The sequence below is a fragment of the Henckelia pumila genome, chromosome 2 (genome assembly GCF_033568475.1).
Source record: "Henckelia pumila isolate YLH828 chromosome 2, ASM3356847v2, whole genome shotgun sequence".
NCBI lineage: Eukaryota > Viridiplantae > Streptophyta > Magnoliopsida > Lamiales > Gesneriaceae > Henckelia > Henckelia pumila.
This window is the reverse complement of record NC_133121.1, coordinates 141,698,234-141,713,158: the sequence shown is the minus strand read 5'-3', so window position 1 is coordinate 141,713,158 and position 14,925 is coordinate 141,698,234.

Below are 14,925 nucleotides of genomic sequence, written 5' to 3'. Positions count from 1 at the left end.
ATGTACAAGGATCTACGTACTCGTTTCTGGTGGAAGGGAATGAAACGCAGTGTTTATCAGTTTGTTTCGAGATGTTTGGTGTGTCAACAGGTCAAGGCAGAGCACCGACGACCTGGAGGATTGCTTCACAGTCTGCCTATTCCTGAATGGAAATGGGAGTTTATCACTATGGACTTTGTGACCCATTTGCCGGTATCCCCGAGGAACTGTGATGCTATCTGGGTTGTGGTGGACCGACTCACCAAGTCAGCGCATTTCATTGCCTATAGCCGGGAGTACAATGTGGATCGTATGGCACGGATGTACATTCAGGAGATCGTCCGACTTCATGGAGTGCCTGTGAGCATTGTCAGCGATCGGGACCCCAGGTTTACTTCTAGATTCTGGGGGAGTGTTCAGCGTGCGATGGATACTACTCTCAGTTTGAGTACAGCCTATCATCCAGAGACTGATGGTCAGTCAGAGCGCACTATCCGTACGTTAGAGGATATGCTTAGAGCGTGCGTCATGGATTTTGGTTCAGCCTGGCAGGATCATTTGCCGTTGATCGAGTTTGCTTACAACAACAGCTATCACACTAGTATTGGGATGGCACCTTTTGAGGCGTTGTATGGGCGACGTTGTCGTACTCCACTCTTCTGGGAAGAAGTGGGGGAGAGACAGGCTGAGGGACCGGAGTTTATCCAGCACGCGATAGACATTGTTGATCAGATCAAGAAACGGATTAAGACTGCACAGGATCGTCAGGCCAGTTATGCTAATATCAAGCGTAGGCCTTTGCAGTTCGAGGTCGGGGAGAAAGTGTTTCTGAGAGTGTCACCTTTCCGCAAGATTCTCAGATTTGGCCTTAAGGGCAAGTTGTCTCCCAGATTTATCGGTCCGTTTGAGATCTTGGAGAGTATTGGCGATTTGGCTTATCGACTAGCTTTGCCACCGCATCTATCCAGCATTCACGACGTGTTCCACGTATCTCTGTTGCGACGGTATGTGGCGGATGAATCTCATATTCTGCAGCGATCTGAGGTTCAGGTAGACAAGGATTTGACTTATGTTGAGAAACCTCTTCGCATCCTTGATTATAAGGATAAGGTTTTACGGAACAAAGTCATTCCTTTGGTTTTAGTTTAGTGGCAGCGCCGAGGCACTGAGGAAGCTACTTGGGAGCTTGAGGACAGGATGCGTAAAGACCATCCTGAGTTGTTTTGATTTCATTCTTTAAGTTGTATTCAGTTGCAAACTCTGTAAACGTTTGATTTGAATAAAGAATGTTTCTGACTTCTGTATTTGCATTCGGTACTTAAGATCTGATTTCGAGGACGAAATATCTTAAGTGGGGGAGAATGTAGTAGCCCGTGCCCTAATTGAGTAATTAAAGGATTAATGCTAATTAAATAAATTGGGGATTGGACGGATCGGAAGCTCCGAAGGGACGATCGGAAGCTCCGATCGGGATCGGAAGCTCCGATGAGGATCGGAGGCACCGATGATATTACGTCATCCATGACGTGTGGCTGGATCGGAAGCTCCGATCAGGACCGGAGGCTCCGATCACCCCTATCCGGAGTCAACAAGTGATATTTTGACACGTGGTAGATCAGGATCTTTGGAAGCTCCGATGGCAGGATCGGACGTTTCGATCGAAGTTCGGACGTTCCGATCGAGGATCGGAGGCTCCGATCGTTGTCTATAAATAGAAGGCCGAGGATTCATTTCTCCTTGCCAATTTCGGATTTCCTCTCTATTTCTAGTCATATTCGAGTTGTTCTAGCCTTCCTAGGCTTGAACCGGAAGTCGTCTAGACGTTCGGTAGTCGTAGCGGAGTTGTGCCCAAGTTCTGGAGGCATCGACATCAAAGGGCTAACGACGGACGAAGGTATAGCTTTGAGCTCCTAAAAATATTTAGGATTATGCAATAGCTTAGTTAAGGCTTTTAGAGCACTTTAATGATAGTAGTATCATTTGGCAGTGTAGAGCAGACTATAGGCGTGGACTTAGAGTTGGTAGAGCTTGCACTGTTTTGAGGTACGAAAGTACTGTTCGAGATATCCTGACTGAGTATGCATGTATTATATGACTGCATGATTTATATGCCATGATATTATGCTGCATTCATTTGCATCTTGCTGTATCTCCTTCGAGATGTCTGTAGTAGGGTTGTACCCTATCCTGTTAGTGGATGGACTTCCATCGATTTGGGTCCGGCGTTTCCACGGTTATCTCGGTATGGGAGCCACCTCCTGAAGCGACGGCACAGCGTGCTACATACCAGGGCCCGGTCTATCTCTGTTATCTGATCCTTGACCTCGAGTCTATAGGGAGTTCACTTTGCATGCATGTATACTCATACTCTCGCACTGAGCGTTTTATGCTCACGTCTCGTACTCTGTATTTTCTGGACACCCTATTCCATGGGGCAGGTTTGCGATTGGACGAGGAGGGTGGATCCAGGAGGGGCTAGTCAGTGGTTGGCTAGCTGGAGCTTCGTCTAGGCTTTATTACTGTTGTTTGAGTTTATACAGCTATTCGATTTGGTTGTATATTATTGGATAATTACAGATTCCTTTTCTTGGGATTGTATAATGTTATTGGTTTCCGCAGTTTCATTCTGATATCTGTTTAATTAAGTTAATTGCATGCATAAGTTCTGTTTAGTAGGTGATCCGGGTAAGGGTCACTACAAGTCAACTCATCTATTGTGCCGGTCAACTCATCTATTGTACATGGTGGGCATGAAGTGGGCATACAGTGTTGGGCACCATAAAATAACTCTCTCTATATATATATATCACTATACAATCCATTAATTAGTTTACAAAATAAATAAAATATAAATTAAACTTCTTACCGTGTCCGGTTAACTCTTTATCGGAATGCCTCCAAAGATCATCTCCTAAAATTAAAACCTCAAAAATAACAGTTAAACGTTAAAAATAAAATCATTAAAATCTAAAACATAAAATTTAAACTTTTAAATCTTTAAAAATAAATCAAGCAAAATGTCATGCATGTGTTCAGGTCGATCATTTAAATTTCAGGGCGTCACACAACATATACATGGGACTTAAGATAATTTTGAGAATATATTTTTAGGAAACACTTTCAAGTTTTTTTTTTAATTTTTATAAATTTAATTTTGTGAAGGAAAAAAAATTCAAAAGTGTTTCATAGAAACATTCTTAAACACTACTTAGAGCTATTTTCAAAAAAAAAAAAAAAAACACTACTTAGAACTATTAAAATGAGTTGGCAGAGCGGACCGACTTGCAATATGTACGAAATTTTGTGAAGAAAAACCACAAACATACTTCTTAAAAATATTTCGAAACACTACCTTAGAGTTGTTTAAATGAGTTGACAGGGCGAACCGACTTGCAATCCATCACAATCCATCGTTTGACGGCATTTTATTTGGACGGGTTGGGAATTCATCGATCTATTTGCAGGGGCGGGACGGCTAGTGTCTTAATTCTTGAAAAAAACTTTTCCTCACGCATACTCTCAAGTACGTCGTCGAGTCTTTTCTGCTTTCTTGTTTTTTGTCACCAAAATTTGTGCATGGAGCTTAATTGCCACAGACTCCGTAGATTTTATTCCTGTAAAATATAAAATAAAGTTAGTAGTTTAATAAATGATGAACATAATGAAGTATGATATGGTAAATATAACATAACACATGATAATAACACAACTTGGGTATAATCCATGCATCATTGCAATTTGCAACATAATATGTACTTGTGTATCTAAATCAGAGAAACTTATATGCTAGTGTAAGTGACTAATATATAATACGTGTTTTAGAAATGAAATTGTAACGACCCACTGTATCAAGACGTGTCTTTTCAGCGTGCTTATGTCCTCACTCACACGCACCCTGAGAAACTTCCCAGGGGGTCACCCATCCTATAATTACCCCAAGTCAAGCACGCTTAACTTTGGAGTTCTTATGTGATGAGCTCCCGAAAAGAAGATGCACCTTCTTGATATGAATAGTAAATATGAAATCTTTTAAGCCCTGCTCAACTATGTAGTCCCATACCTACACAGTCTCAGAATCCCCTCTCATTCCGGCACGGGATCGGTTCATTCATGTCTCCCTCCGCCTAGAAGCCTACCAGGAGCCGCTCATTGTCCGTGCAACCTCTTGGCACCGGCGATCACTCCCTGCCTCATCAGCCCCGGGCGTCACAGAAATTGTGTTTAAAACTAAAGCACAACTACTATAATAATGTTCTATCATGAGTTGTGGTACATCTTCATTGTTGAGTTAATGTTCTTTCCATGCATCTCATATTTCGGATAACTCAAATTTGTCAATCATCTTCATTTTCATGGATCAGGCTAATTGTCTCCTCTTCGACTTCCTCAATAATTAAGATCGTTTGACATTTGAGACCAGATGAATTGTGTAGCAAAACATAATCCAATATATTCAATTTTGCACTTTCAACGGGTGAAATGAGGGTTGACTCATTGATATAAAAGTAGCGACCTATAATTTTTCAAGAAAGATAATATCTTGTTAGGATTTAGTTAAAGATTGTTATGTTGAAGTAAGGTTTATCAAAAGAGAATAATAATAATTGTTACTTGTATCGATTATTTAAATGTTTGAATATTTATTATGAAACATGAGACGTGTACTTTGCATAATTGGATATAATAGTACTTGCGTTGGTTTGACATTTGCCTAATCTACATATATTTTTCATCAACATTCATGTTGGTTTGGCATTTGCCTAATGTCTTAATGACAAAACAACTGTTATTAGTACTTGTGTCGGGTTAGGAGTTTGCTTATATATACAAAATAAATTCACATCGGATCGATTAAATCGTAAATAATATTTGATTTCAATTTCTTGTACGTCATACAAAAATCGTTTATTTCAATTTGCATTTCCGGGAAATCATAATAAGAGTGCTGTTTTTTTTTAAATTTATTTTACCTAAAAGCTTTGTTATATTATGAGGTAATTTACCTTTTATTTCCAACAACAATTTTATAACAGAGGCTTACCTTAAATAAAATGTTTTCATATTTTCCTATTAACATTTTATTAGAGGCTTAACTCTAATATTATTAGAGTATTCCACATTTTTCTAACAATATTGAACATCGTAAAAAAAATCATATAAGAGTACTAAGACACATACTGCACCATTAGATAATACTATAAGCGTAATTTGGAATAAATCAAAACTTCCCCGGTGATTAACCAAATACATTGTCACGAACGGGAAGGGCTCCATTGTCGAGACGACTCGAGACTCGAGAGTCCATCTTTACGCCATTGTTTTCTTCTTATTGCATTTGAGAAATGAAAAATTAATGGCTATTTGATTTCCAAATAATTTGTGATTAAAAATAAAAAGAATCTAGAACCTAATGGGCAATTATCTTAGAAATATAGTCTGCTTCGATCTCAAATTAAATGTTTTTTTTAAAAAAAATCTTTGCAATACATTCGTGAATCGGCGAATAAGGAGTACATCGGCTCGCTAGTGAAGTCATCCACTATGAATCGAGTTTCAAATGAGTTGATTGTATATTATGTGGTTTTATAACATTGTATATTGTGACTTTGTCCTATACTTATGATGAATGGTTTTCTTTTTTGAAAAAAAAAACATAAATCAATTAAACGAAAATTAAAGGCTGTAAATTATGAATAATTGATTTTCAACTTTTTGTGGCCTGCCGGCGAGCTAGAAAATGTGATTAACAGCTCATTATTTACCAAGCAGCAGAGGATGCTCCAAAATCCATACAAATGTCATTGACTCATTGTATATACGACTTTCTAATACTTTTTTTTATTCTATTTTAAGAAATATTTTGAGATATCATCACTAAATCATCCCAATCTTGCACATTATTACTAGGGCTAGGATACCGAACCAAAATACCTGACTTTTCGGTATACCGTATCGAAATTTTTTCGATATATATACATTTTTTTGGTATATCAAAAAATTTTTCGTTATCTATACGGTATTAGTATGAATTTTTTCCATACCAAAATTTCAGAATTTCGATATCGGTATCGGTATGAATTTTTTTCATACCAATATTTTTTTTACGGTATACCAAAAATTCACCCCTAATTATTACTGAGTATATCTCTACCGAGATATTGGAACGATCTCACAAATCTAATTAAGTAAAAAATAATACTTTTGATATAAAAAACCATTTTTTTCATATGTTGGGTCGGGTACGAGCTTCTTCTCACAAAATGCATAAGTGACATTCTCATAGTAGTTTTCAGGGAAAATTAGCAATCTGGTCTTGTATATTGGCCTCTTTTTTTGGTCATTTATGTTGTCGATCATTGTTAGAACATTCGAGGTTTTGATAATTGACAAAACTTAGTGTACATCTTAGTGCAACTAATCCTAAATATGGGTGTTCACGAATCGGTTAACCGCCCGAACCGAGCCTTAACCAAAAATCGATTTGAACCAAAAACCGAACTGAAAATGGTTTTTTGGATTTTCGGTTCAGTTTGATTTTTTCTCCTGGTTAACCGAACCGAACCGAACCGAAAACCATTTTTTTCTTTTTAAATTTTTAATTCATTTTTGCATTTTTAAATCATTTTTTATTTTTTATTAATAAAATAAATAATAATAAATATAAAAAAATTACAAAAATAATTAAAAATTGAATTTCAATTAAAACCGAAAACCGAACCAAAATGAACCGTTAAATTCAGTTCTATGTTCAGTTCGGATTTCGTAGGTTCGGTTCGGTCAAAATGCACACCCCTAATCGTAAGCAAGGAAACGTAAACTGAATGACTCTTCGTAGCTAAACTGAAGTTTCAGAGCTAAACTACATACATAAACTGAGTTAAATTTGACCAAGAGAAGAACCTCAACCATCAAGTCATCAAGTAACATTTAGCAGCCGAGCAAATGAATTATCTTTACATGGCTAAACTACATTCAGTTTAGAAAGCTAAATTGAATGAATCCATATAAAAGGTAAACTGCTCCCAACAACGCTACACTGAATCATCCAAAGTGCGCATGACCTAAACTGAATCATCCTACTCTTATGGATAAAATTTTTCGTACCAGACCAGACACCGCATAAACAGAGCACAATAGTGTACGATGTTGTCAGAGAATGTCTGCGAAAAAGACAAGATAACGACCATTGATTTGAATTTGAAAGATCCATTGCCCGCCAAGTATAAATACACATTCAGGACTTTTAAGAACCATCGGACTCCAGTGCCGGACCTGAGTTTTTTGAGGTCTGAGGCAAGCATAAAAAAATTGGTGCCATTAAAGCTTAACATTCATATTTTTTTTATCGATAAACATGATAGTATAAATAACATGACTTCTACAAATAAAATTAAAAATAGATAAAAATATGTCATAAAAAAATACTAATAAAGCCAAGATCATCCAAAAAAAGTGAAATTCATGTTTTGAACCAGTACATATTCACATGAATATTGATCATCTCTTAGTTTTAGAAGCGAAAATATTGATTAATTTTGCATAATAAGTGTTATCAAACACTACTTTTCTTGATTGATGCATATTTAATTAGTCAATTATCTTTCATATAACATAGTTGATCGGAGATGAGTTTCGCACAACTTCAACTTGAAAAACCCTATTTTGGTAAATACAACTTCTGATGGATCACAAAAATTATGCATTCAAGTGTTGAAAAATATCCTAAAACGAATCGATAAATAGAGATCGAGTGATAGCAAGCTTGATTATCATAGAATAGTGGGGATATGATTTTTAGCGGAAACTTTCTAGATAGATATTTTGGATTGATTATCGATTCTTGCTGAATGTTTACGAGAGATAAAAAGATAAATGGACAGTGAGACTTCAAATCTTCATCACAGGCTACTATCCATTAATTATTATTCATGGGATGAGATTTTGAATTAATTATATATACTATATTAGTAATTTTTTAAAATTTTGGTGCCCCAAAAATTTTGGGGCCCGAGGCACTTGCCTCAAATTTAACACTAAAGGTCCGGGCCTGTCGGACTCATTAAGAATTCTTGCATACGCATTCAAGCTATCAGAGGTAAACTGAATTCCTTCTGTTTATCCACTCAGTCGAGAAAACATGCTTTAAATATATCAGATAAGTGAGGAACATTTGTTGTTAAGTGTTGAGTTATAACAAGTGTTGTATCTGTAATTTATTAGTTGAGGTGCTGCGAACCTCGTTGTAACAAGAATCAGTCGTGGGCTGAGTTTTTGAGTGTCTAGGAGTTCTGGAATATACAATTGTGTGTAAGTTCTAGTCTTGGAGTTGACTGTTGCAAAGTTGTTATAATAGTCAAAGTTTTTTAGAGTGAATCCATCCGAGGTGGAAGAATGAGTGACGAGGAGTATTTGAAATCTACGAACATCCATAAACAAAATCTTGTATCTTTTGCTTTTCAGTCTATCACTACCTACTCACGATTCTATTTGATCTATGTTCTAATCTGTTATTCGAGCTCATTTCGCACTTTTCAATTTGATTGATTAACATAGACATACGAAAAAATGATTCAGTTGACCAATCTCAAGTGAATTCTATTTTGAAGATTAAGGGGTCAACTGCTACAGTGCAAATCGATTTACATAATCGATCACCCCCCAAACCCGATCCTATCAATAATGTTTTGAAAAAAAGTACAATAAATTAGATTTGTTTTTTTATTTCATCCCGTGTCGCAGGAACTCTAGAGAGTTGCCGGGTTTTACTTAGTTAGCATAATATGTCGCTTACCTGACCCCTATTAATTATGATGTGGCATAAGTTGAGTCCCACATAGCAAAATTAATTATAACAAATCTACATATAAAATAAAATAATGTGAATCAAACAAAACTTGATGCAAACAAAAACTTAATTGAAGCAGTTGACCCCAAAATCTTGGATCCAAATCGTATTCTGTCCATCTTAAATAATAAAGTCCAAAAGAAATTTCTTTTATATTTTAGGTTTTTTAAAGTTAATTTTGCTTATATATAACCGAACTTATGTCACATGATAATTAATAGATGTCATGTCAACAACATTTTATACCAACTAAACAAAACTCAGCAGCTCTTTCAATTTCCGACCACACACGATGAATTCCAAAACAAAATTCAATTTACTGTAATTTTTCCAAAACATGACAACATCCAATATTTAAAAAAAAAAAAAAAGCAACATACAAGACTAAATTACTAATTTTCGAAAGTTTTCCTATTATTATTATTATTATTATTTTTATTTTTTAACTAATGATATCATGTGTTAGACTTTTGGGAAATGGTCAATAAATCCCTTATAGAAACTTGAACTTTGTTGTCAGTCCCTGCATCAGAATTCTTTTTTTCCAACTCCCTGACAAAACACTGACAATTATTTGAGCTCCCTAATTGAGCTGAAACTACTAAATTGTCCTCAAATGTTATTGAAACTCATCAATGCCCAATTGAACAATAAATATTTTTTTAATACAATTCTCTCTCCTTCCAATCTTCCGTCTCCCCAACCTCATTCTACTTGACCCTTCATGGCTAAACCAGCAACGATCTATAAATTTGCGTCGAATTTTGGTGCCAAAAAATGAGGCGAAAGGAGTTTAAAGTGAAGAGGCATCGGATTTTAAAAATCTTTGTGAATAACCGACATCCAAACAACAACTTCGAGGTATTATTTATTTTTTTATTGCTGGAAAATTTTAAAAAAAATAGATGTAATTTCATCTTGATGATTGTTTCTTTTTTTAATCTTTTTCAATTGAGTGATTTTTTGAGGTTTGTGTTTATTGTGTAGTTGTTATGTTGAAGTTTCGTACATCATTTGAATTATACAGATTTGATGGCCAATATTTAGGTTTTACGTTTCCAGTGGGTTTGCGGTTCATCTCAACTAGTATAGATTGATTATCTGAAATTTGTTATTGTTCTTGATTATAACAATTTTGTTGCCAATTTTTATAGTTTAGTACTGAATTATAAAGATTATATGGAAAGTCTTTATAGTATTCGAATCTGCTATTTAAAAGTGTGAGTTTGTGATATTTGTTGTTGCAGAATGAGTTATGAATAAAGTCACGATCTTTATTTTTTATCTTATTGAATTGAATGTTATGTTTTTATTGATTATGTTGAAAATAAAATATGTAAGTGGTTCTTACAACCTTGCATTTTTTTGTTGTTATAAATACAAAAAGCATATGTTTGTGATCTCAATATATAATATATGAGTGTATTTTGATAGATATATTTTTGAGCCTCGACAGAATACGTGCAGATATTTCTTTGGAATTCATGATTATGCAATACATAGCACAACATCATAAGATGCTCGTATTTCTAAAGATGACGATAATTTTCTTATTATGATTAATCTTTATATGTGAATGAAACTCACAATGATCGAATTGAGGGCAGAGAGCAAACATTAACATCTCAACATTTTTTTTTAGAGGTAATATATCTGTGTGTGTGTGTCGTCATATTGAGTTTTTTTTTAATCACGGTTTATGTTACATATATTAAGATTGAAACTATGTTTTGATATTATTGTTTTGTATATTTGATCAATGTTTTAGTACTAATATTATTTACATTATGTACCTTGTATATGAGATTTTATAATTATTGTTTCTTATTGATATTTTTAATTTTATATTAAATTGATAAGTGTTCATGAGCAAGACACACAATTAAGGATCACAAATTGGATACATGCGTTGAAAAAAGCTATATAGCAAATGAAATCGTAGAGCTGATACATATTAGATCGCGAATGTGGTGAAATAAAAATTGAGATGTGAGATCTCTTATAATCCTTCTACTATTCAGAGCAACTTGCAAAGAGATTATAGGGTAGAGTTAGACTACTGCAACGTGTGAAAAGACAAGATGTTGGTGAGACAGGATATTCATGACACATATAAAAAAGACTAAGATTGATTATGATGGTACTATCAGAGATCCAGAGATTATCAAGACAGTAGAGAAACTATTTGTTGGGAATCATTTTTATCTATCAAGTAAAATTATTTTGTAATTATGGTTTATTTAGACTTTTTGTTGCTAGAATTTATTGTTGTGGTTGAGAATGATGCTAGACACATGAGTAATATATTATGTTAGATTTTGGTACATGCTATTTTTTATTGAGGTTGTAGGAATTAGATGCAATATGTTTATGAAATTTTGTTGTTTCAAAAATTCTTTTATTGGTTCATTTATGAATGACAAGTTGATATACATGTATCAATAGTCAAACTATTATTCGAATACAGAATTTGTTATAAAATTTAAATTTCAGGTATACTAATTGATATTTACTAATTAGTATTAATTTGGTACTAATTGACGAATTTGGTACTAAGTGGTAGTCTCTTTTATCCCAGCAAATATAACAATTTATACAGAATTAGGCCCCATGTATATTCTTTTTGTTAATGTGTTGTGCTAGACCCCATGATAGGCGTGCAAATGTACTTGAACGACAATTCATTCGACAATAAAAACATAAATAAAATCTTCTTGTGTGTGCAGAGAATGAGTCTCTCTCATACCCAATTGTTTCTTTGTTTATGCCGTAAATATTCGAGATTTTTCCAAATTAATATGAAATGATTCTGAATCCTGGACAATTTGATCCTAATTTATTTTCACTTGGCAAGGTTGGTCTTGGTGGCTAAAATTTTATCCCGATAAGTAGAATAATTTATGCTGAATTATGTCGTATTTGTACTCTTATTGTTTATGTGTTGTGCCAAACAATATGATCATACATTCTCTTTTAATAGTGGACGTCAAATATATGTTTCATCTTACTAATTAAGCTAATCAATGTCTAAATATTATATTTAACAAATTTTAAAGTTTATAATGACATATAGTTTTGCAATTGTAGTCATTGTACAATGAATAATATCACCATATATGATCCCATTCAATAATGAACACTGCATTCATCTTAAACAATTGCCAAAGTAGTACACATGATATTACATGACCAACACCAATGTAATTTGACGACAATTCATACGACAATGAAAACTTATTATAAACATTATAATATGCATTATGCACAAAATCATAACATCTTCGTATGTCTGTAGAGATAATGAGTTTCTCTCATACTCAATTGTTTCTTCATTTATGCACTAAATGTTCGAGATTGTTCTAAATTAATGTAGAATGATTCCGAATCCTGAAAAGTTTGATCCTAATTTATTTTCACTTGGAAAGGTTGGTCTTGGTGACCTAAAATTTTATCCTGATAAGTAGAACAATTCATGATGAATTATGCCACATTTGTACTCTTATTGTTCATGTATTGTGCCAAACAACATGATCAGACATGCTCTTTTAATAGTGGAGTTCAAATATAATTTTCATCTTACTAATTAAGATAATCATGTCTAATATTATATTTAATAATTTATAAATTTTATAATGACATCTAGTTATACAATTATAGTCATTGTACAATGAATAATATCACCATATATGTATGTGATCTCATTCAATAATGAACAATGCATTCATCTTCTATATTTGTCAAAGTAATGCACATGATATTATATGACCAACACCAATGTGATTTGACGACAATTCATATGACAATGAAAACTTATTATAAACATTATAATATGCATTATGCACAAAATCATAACATCTTCGTGTGTCTGTAGAGATAATGAGTCTCTTTCATACCCAATTATTTCTTTATTTATGCCCTAAATGTTCGAGATTGTTCTAAATTAATATAGAATGATTCCGAATCCTAGAAAATTTGATCCTAATTTATTTTCACTTGAAAAGGTTGGTCTTGGTGACCTAAAATTTCATCCTGGTAAGTAGAACAATTCATGATAAATTATCCCACATTTGTACTCTTATTGTTCATGTTTTGTGCCAAACAACATGATCAGACATGCTCTTTTAATAGTGGAGTTCAAATATAATTTTTATCTTACTAATTAAGCTAATCATGTCTAAATATTATATTTAATAATTTATAAACTTTATAATGACATCTAGTTATGCAATTATAGTCATTGTACAATGAATAATATCACCATATATATGTGATCTCATTTAATAATGAACAATGCATTCATCCTCTATATTTGTCAAAGTAGTGCACATGATATTGTATGACCAACACCAATGTGATTTGACGACAATTCATATGACAATGAAAACTTATTATAAATATTATAATATGTGTTATGCACAAAATCATAACATCTTCGTGTGTGAGTGCAGAGAATGAGTCTCTCTCATACCCAATTGTTTCTTTGTTTATGCCGTAAATGTTCGAGATTGTTCCAAATTAACGTGGAATGATTCCGAATCCGGGACAATTTGATCCTAATTTATTTTCACTTGGCAAGGTTGGTCTTGATGGTCTAAAATTTTATCCCGATAAGTAAAACAATTTATGCTGAATAATGCCACATTTGTACTCTTATTGTTCATGTGTTGTGCCAAACAACATGATCAGACATGTTATTTTAATAGTGGAATTCAAATATAAGTTTCATCTTACTAATTAAAATAATCAATGTCTAAATATTGTATTTAATAATTTTTAAAGTTTATAATGATATCTAGTTATGCAATTGTAATCATTGTACAATGAATAATATCATCATATGTGATCTCATTCAATAATGAACTATGCATTCATCTTTCACATTTGTCAAAGTAGTGCACATGACATTAGCAAAAACTCTTACGACAATGAAAAATCATCATCGACATCATAATTAAGTGTTATGCACCAAAATATTACATCTTCGCATTGGTGCAAAGAATGAGTCTCTCATATCCAATTACTTCTCTATTTGTGTCACAAATGTCCAAGATTGTTCCAAATTAATATAAAATGATTCCGAATCCAAGAAAATTTGAACCTAATTTATTTTCATTTGCAAGGTCGATATTAGTAGTCCAAAATTTTATCCTGATAAGTAAAATAATTTATGCTGAATTAGGTCACATGTGTGCTCTTGTTATTCATGTATTATGTCAGACTCCCTGATCAAACAAGTAAATCCTCGTCTAAAAAATAAAAAGCAAAAAGCAAAAAATTTGCATGACTTATGAATAATAATTTGTCCTCCAATAAAGTTTAATGTTGGTTGTCATAGAGTGTGTTTTCCAGATTAATTTCACTAAATTCTAATTTTATTAAAATTTTCTGTTGATTAGTCATTTGAGGCCTTAACGGTTGTGAATATGAAAAATGACCAGAAATTAATAATCAATGCTAAAAATCAAAAACTTGGCGGTTTATGTAAGAAATGGCATTTTGTTCGTGGTATGACAAGATGCTTGATTACCACAAAATTTGAAGCTTCAAGACCATCATCTAAATATTTTGTCTTCAAAGTGTCAATATTATACCACAAAATTTCAATTTTATTCTTAAGATCATCATCAATAGCTTACAAGTTTATGCATTGTAAATTATTATTTTGCCACCAAATTTCGTTATATCTTCATTCAATTATATCGTAGGTTCACGCACAAGTTAATTTATTTTTGACAAATTATGTATAAGTTTATGTTAAAAATTAATTCCGATCATAAACAAAATATATCTTCCAACTTCCAATTTTAAAAATCAAAAACCTTCCGGCGTTCAAAAATAGAGTAGGCAATAAATTAAATATAGAAAAAAGCAGAAAATGAAAAAAAAAAAAAAAAAAAAGGGAAGGAGAATGATTGACGATGTAGCAGCGGCAAAATAAAAGATTTAGCCTGCGATTTCTGTAATTCCCACTCACAAGGTTGGAAGAAATCCAACTCCGATCCAGTTTTATAAACTCTAAAAAAATTTGGTCTTCTTGATTGAATAATCACCATTACAAGAAGAGCAAAAAAAAAAAAAAATTGAAGGTAATAGAGGAATTA